Source organism: Myxine glutinosa, chromosome 2 (assembly GCF_964187855.1).
Source record: "Myxine glutinosa chromosome 2, kmMyxGlut1.1, whole genome shotgun sequence".
Taxonomy (NCBI): Eukaryota; Metazoa; Chordata; class Myxini; order Myxiniformes; family Myxinidae; genus Myxine; species Myxine glutinosa.
The window spans coordinates 213,849,536-213,856,339 of record NC_136262.1 but is presented as its reverse complement, the minus strand read 5'-3'; the positions used below and the strand labels follow the sequence as shown (position 1 = coordinate 213,856,339).

At 43.2% G+C, this 6,804-nt stretch overlaps 1 long non-coding RNA gene across 1 annotated transcript; it reads right to left on the bottom strand.

Moving 5' to 3' along the window:
• Positions 1-1,581: 1,581 nt before the first annotated feature.
• LOC137417961 (uncharacterized) lies at positions 1,582-6,424 on the bottom strand. The gene is made up of 3 exons (XR_013622460.1): positions 6,333-6,424; positions 2,142-2,281; positions 1,582-1,963 (listed from the first exon to the last, which is right to left on the bottom strand). It is a non-coding gene; the product is annotated as an uncharacterized LOC137417961 (long non-coding RNA).
• Between the last annotated feature and the right edge of the window lie 380 nt (positions 6,425-6,804).

Sequence of the window (6,804 nt, the reverse complement as noted above, 5' to 3'; positions counted from 1 at the left end):
TGGGGTCGAAGGGTATGTACAGAGGTGAGTTGGAGTGGGGGGAGGGAGGTTGGCCCCCCAAAATAGGAATTTGCTTTTTTTCTCTGAAATTACACACACTATTTCGATGTAACTTGACCGCAACCTTCATCACCCATGATGTACCAAAGTTTGTACCAAAGATGTACCAAACCCATGATGTACCAAAGAGGGAGGGAGAGGCCTTCATCTCCTAAGTCACCGCCAACTGCCAGGTTTCGGGATGAAATTGGAAATGAAAATATTATCCACTGGATAATTGGCGTTCAAAACGTTATTGGAACGTGATACTCACGATAGTTGAAGAAACGCCTTTTAATTTTATCTTTCAATATACCCGACAAGTACTGTACATATAATTAGTTAAAAAAAAAAAATCCTCACTAATTTATACACTTATTTATTGAAAGATTAAAAACATAGTTTCTTGGACTATTGTGACTATGTCGTGAAGTTTTGAAAGCCCTTCATAACTTTATTGTTGAAATTCAACATAAATCTGTTTCATCTTCAGTCTTACGTGCCCCCTTTAAGCTTTCCCAGTTTTAAGTGTTTCAGCTAAATACTGTTTGCAAGATTTATCTTTAAACAAATTCCGAATGTTTGGAAATCGAGATATTTTTCTGGACATGCTTCATATGGTAAAGTCCTCAATGTACAATGTGCGCTGAGTGGGTTCATCAAAAATGTAGTGGTCTGAGAGGGTCATTAACCAGTGTGGCAGTTACATTCAAATGTAAGGTGTGCACAGAGGGAGCTGCTGATGGAGGAAATGTTGAGTTGGATCTTGGAGACGGCGTGAAGCTGGAAGGTGTGAAAACATTTTGCTACCTCGGAGACATGCTGGATGGAGAAGGTGGATCAGACTCGGCAACGGTTGCTAGAGTGAGATGTGCATGGAAGAAGTTTCAGGAACTGAGTGGCGTGCTGACGAGGAGGGGAGTGTCGTTGAAGCTGAAGGGAAAGGTGTATGCTGCATGTGTGAGAAGTGTTATGATTTATGGGAGCGAGACATGGGTAATGAACGAAGAGCAGCAACGAAGGCTGGAAAGGGTGGAAATGCGAATGGTTCGGTGGATGTGTGGAGTATCGTTGAGAGAGAGGAAGACAAATGATGAATTGCGGAAGATGATGGGAATAGAGCCTGTGATTGATGCTGTGAAGAGGAACAGGTTGAGATGGTTTGGTCATGTGTTGAGGAAGGATGAAAGTGACTGGTTGAGAAGAGTGATGGAAATGAATGTAGAAGGAAGTAGAAGACGGGGAAGACCGAGAAAGACTTGGCTAAAGATGGTGGAAGAAGAAATGCGGGCAAGGGGGTTAACACGGAGAGATGCAGAAAATAGGGCAAAATGGAGAAGATTGTCATGGGGACCGCAAGGCTAACCCCCGCTCTAGCAGGGAAAATGGCCTTTAAAATGCATGTTGTTGTTGTTGTTGTTGTTGTTGTATGCGTGCCGAATAAAATTACAAAGCTTGAAAACTATGGTCTCGTGTCAATGAGACCTGCAAGAGAAACTTCTGCAGACAGCTGCAAAAAGCAACCTTAAAAAAATTCCCCACTTGTGTATGCAAGTTTATGAGCTAATTACATATATAATAATGAAAAAAACCAACATATAATGAGAAGTCAAAAGCAGCTGTCAAGATACGCGAATATGAAGATTTAAAATACCATCACGTGCCTTGTGCTCAGGAAATAAGATGAAATGTAACTCAGAAAAGCCGCAGCCGTGAGATGTGGGGACAAGTCACAACCGAAGAGATTTGAACCAAGACAAATGCTAACGGTTCGAAACTCCTCAAAGTTCTTCCAGCAGCCTTCTCCTATTCTCCACACGTATCCAGGGCAGCTAAAGAGTCACCAATTCATGATGGAGTGGCGGTTGAGGGTCATGAAGTACACCTGACTGCTTCCTCCAGAACGGACAGACACAAAGAAAACCTGTATGGGAGAGGGTGAAGAATGATAAGTTGGAGTTGGAAGAGCTTCATTGTCACCACTTCACGTGTTTTTATTCATCTGGCAATGATATAACAATTTCAAATAAACAAATAAATAACAGATGAGGGGTGCACATATATTCGGCCTGACAAGATGAACTGGAGGTAAGCACACCCACCTCTAAGCCATCTAGCCTGGATTTGAATCTCAGCCCAGCTATAAACTGTCATCCTGGTGTCTCGCAGGCAGGGCAAAGCATCCTTGTGTGTATATCCCTTGGATGGACGTCGAACGGGAGTCCCATCTGCAGGGATTATCCTGGAGCATTTTGGCAATGGGAGAAAAAAAAATGTTCAAAACAATGTACAAACAAAAATGCTGTGTACAAAACAATGAGATTTTTTCCAAACACGATGGGATTATACAAAATTGTTTTGAGATAAAATTTTACTCTTGCTCGTCAAATCATTATTCTCGGGGTATTAATTAAAAATAAATATGGTCAAGAAAACAAAGACGTGTGTTTCTTTCTGTATTCAAATCGACTATCTCACTCCCTGTGGCTTTTATTGCGTAAATCAGTGGTTCTCAAACTTTTTTGGACTACCGCCCCCTTCTGCCCTCTTGGACCGGCCCAATGACCCCATTGTCCTATCGTTCGTGGTCGGACACCCAGAATGTATGTAGATAGGAAGCAAAAATAACAGAAGCCAAATATTTTCTGAATAATATTTTACTTTATTTTACTTTACTTTTTATTTTATTTTGCACGACCTCCAATGTTTCAGCAGAACAGGCCCAGGTGAGGCAAACTGGGAATCTGTTATCACAGGCCCAAATACCGTTAGTGTGAAGATTACCCTGGTGACTCGCTGCGAGATTACGAACGTCTGGCTCCATCTCAGTGAGGTAGAGACGCAGATCACCCCTCTTGGTAATGTCAAGGCGGTTTCGATACTTGGTCAGCAGCACCTTCACGGCGCTGAACCCTCTTTCAACGAGGTATGATGTGGGGACCGCCATCAGTTAAAGTTCTGCCTCTGTCCACATTGCGGGGTATTCGCCCCGCTCCAGAATCCAGAATTTGCCGTATTCATGCTGCGACAATCTTGCCTTCGCCTCTTCATCATTGTGGAGGTTGATAATTTCGTACTGTAATTCGCGCTTCACATCTTGAATGTCACATTTGAATGGGTTGATCATCCATGCTGGCACCGACAGTTCTAGCATGTCTCTGAAACGCTGCTCCATATCTCCACGAATCTTCTCAAGGTGATTGCAATAAACGAGCAGCTCTTCATCAGAAACAGCAGTTTCCTTTGCCAACTGGGGAAAGTGGTGCATATCTCTGCGGCCGAGGGTTTCCCTGTGCAGAGTCGCCTTGGTTAGGAATGCGCCGATCACTTTCTTTGCTTTAATCAGTGTCATATGGTCACCCTGGAGTTGTTTGTTGACATCATTCAGGATACTGAATATGTCCGTGAGGTAAGCCACATCATGCTCAATCGCATTCACTTTCTCCGATAGCTCCGTATCAATTTCCGACAGAAACTCGACCACTGTTGAGGAAACGGGTCAAACAAGTGCCTTTGGACAACCATCGAACTTCGGTGTGCAAGAGGAGCCGCTCGAATGCCTCATCGTTCTCCTGGCAAAGCTGACGAAACAGCCGATCATGCAGAGATGACACCTTGATTTTATTCACTGCTTTGATTACTGTTTGGAGTGATGTATGAAGTCTGGTGCTGAGAGCTTTTTCTACAAGATGCTGGCGGTACACGACACAGTGAATGGCGAACACGGACGGTACCTGGCTCTTCAGAAGCGCAATAAAACCACGCTGGCGGCCAACCATCACTGGTGCCCCGTCCGTCGCGCAAGCGAGAATGTTCTCCATCGGTATGTTCTTATCAGTAAAGTACTTCTCCAATGTTTGGAAGATGGAAGAACCCTTCGTATCGGTCTGGAGAGAGCGGGCAAACAACATTTCTTCCACCATTTCGTGATCACGGATGAAGCGAACGTAGCAGAGTAACAGAGCTTCACTGTCACGCAAAGTGGACTCATCCAGCTGGATGGCGAAGTGTGTGCTTCTCAGCTCACTACACAGCTTATCTTCTACATCTGATGACATTTCATCAATCCGCCTGGCCACGGAATCATTGCTGAGCGCAATCGACGAGAGAACTGGATTCGGATCCTGGCCCATAACGGTTTTTATCACTTCCCCAACAGCTGGTTTGATCAACTGTTCACCGATTGAATACGGTTTTCCAGATCTGGGGATGAGTAATGACAGCTTATACGACGCTTCCAGTCCTTTATCCACAAGCTTTTGGCTGGCTTTGAACATCGTCGTTACAATGGATCGCTTCTCAAATTTCTCTTTCAGCGATTGGAAATAGCTGACCTCTGCGCGAGCGTTATCACTGTGCTTTTTACTCAGGTGCTCGCTCAGTCGAGATGGTTTCATTGCTTCATTGGACAGCGTGATACCCCACCAGAAACACATCGGTAACTGTTTGTTCGTCGGAGATGGAATGAATCCATACTTGATGTATTCAACGGAATACTGACGACACTTTTTCTTTGAGGCCGACATCTTGAAGCCGACCGGACGTGAAGCTTTTTTGAATAACGAAATCAACACGCCAAAATGTCGAAAGACTAACACCAGCGCTAACACTGACTGTTCATACCTTGCCCAATGTCTGTGCTGGCAAGGCCAGGCTGTAAAGTTGAACCAGGCACGTTGAATAGTCCAGCACGAATAGAGTGTATTATATCCCACATAAAAAGATTCTTTCAAGCCGATTGGTTGAAATGGCACCACGTGACAAAAATTAGTGTTGTAATATTGGCCGCATTGGCGGCCAATAGTATTTTGCTGGTTTCATACACTATCATGTTTGTTGCATGAGCATGTATGGACAACAAAATACCTACACGACATCAGCGAATATGTGATCATAAAAACCATGCGAAGGGGGAAAGAATCTGGTCGTTGATTGGATGGCCAATTTGCCGAATGGTGCTGGGTAACCTGTTCAGACTGCAGGAAGCCCAATGAGCGCTCCAAATCGCCGCTGCTCCTCTAAATCGCCAGTGCCCCCCCAAATCATTGCCAGCGCCCCCCTACCGCCCATGGACTCTCGAGCACCCCCCTGAAAGTTCCCAGCGCCCACTGGGGGGCGGTAGGGACCACTATGAGAACCTATAGCGTAAATGATGAACCATGCCACACATAAGTTTAACACATAAGTTGCCATGAATTAGCACAATTGATCACATTTAATAATACTGATTGAAAACATCAAAAGTCATGTTGTTTGATCACATGACAATGTCCGCCTCCCTGAAGATAGATTATCATAAGACAAGAAACAATGTTCTTAACCTTAGACAGTAAATCATCAGCTTTGCTGAAAAATCATGTCAATCACAATGTCCTTGGTGATGGTGTTATCAAAACCAAGAATGTTCAGTTCTGAATAAATATTGCTCTCTGCTTTGCCCTCCTCGACTCCTGTAGGACAGAGACAAAGTCGAACTGCTGTCGTACAGGACCCTGCAGCATGACTCGCATCAGTTGGTCACAGTGCTCAGCAGAGAGTCTGTTCCTCAATGGAGTGGTGACCCGATTTTGAGAAGAGAAGGCCCTCTCACAGTCTGATGTATGAACGGGATGGGTCAGGATAAACCCTGCTGGTTTTAGCAGTTTGGGAAACTGGGTTGCATGGTACTCATGTATTAGAGACCATAGGGCTGCTGTTGAATTTCTGGGGTAACCTTGAGTCCTAACAACCTGCTTCAACTGCTTCCACTCTTCTATGGTTTCCTCCCAGTTAACAATAGTATCACTTGTAGAGGTCTTCTGTTCCCCTGAAGATGTATCTCTGTAGGTATGATTCTGTGGAACAGAAAAGTGGTCCAGAATCACAGAGAGGGACTGGTCACCCCACACCCTCAGCTCCTCCTCTGGCAGGAGAGAGACTGGTCTCATACCAAAAATGCACATACTTGTCATCAGTTGCTTGTCTGGAAATCTGAAGGAAAACAAAACATTAAACAATATGAAGGATTTATCATTTCTGTAATAAATTAATATATCTTATGAATATGTTGGTACCTGACTCCGATGTACCTGTAACCATCTGGTGTTGATTGTGCTGTGAGCGGCAGAGTAAGATTGATTTGACTCATTCATTTATTTATTGGGTTGATTAATTTATTGGATTGATTGGTTGTTTTTTTGCCATTGGTAATCTGGTCACAGGTGAGTAAATTCACCTATGGAGATGGTTACTAGCACCATAAATTGAATATAATAATATAAATAAGCTCATTCTAAACTGAACTGTTTCATTACCTCTTGCTCACATTTTCTATGAGAGCTGTGATAAAATCGACCCTGGCCTTTTCAAAGCTGCAGCAAGACTTGGTGATCGCATGGTTCCCCTTGAATATACCGTCTTTCAGATCTGCCTTCAGTTGCTTGTCATCATGTTCGTCCAAGAGTTCTCTCAGTTCACCGATACATGAATCAACAACTGTCTGAACAGTGAAGTAAACGTTACATATAAATTATTATCAACTGGGCATGTGAATTTAATGCTGGTTCATTATTTCACACAAATCATAATTACTACCACATGTATTCAATAATAATTATAAAAATCATATATATATATATATATATTGCTGCTTTTGCATCCTACACAGCTATTACTGTTGCTTCACAAGAAAGTTCCATTGAATCCAATTTTCAATGAAGCTTGCATATTTATTTTATTACCTGTAACTATTTAGTATTATGTTACTTTTTATTACTGAACACATTT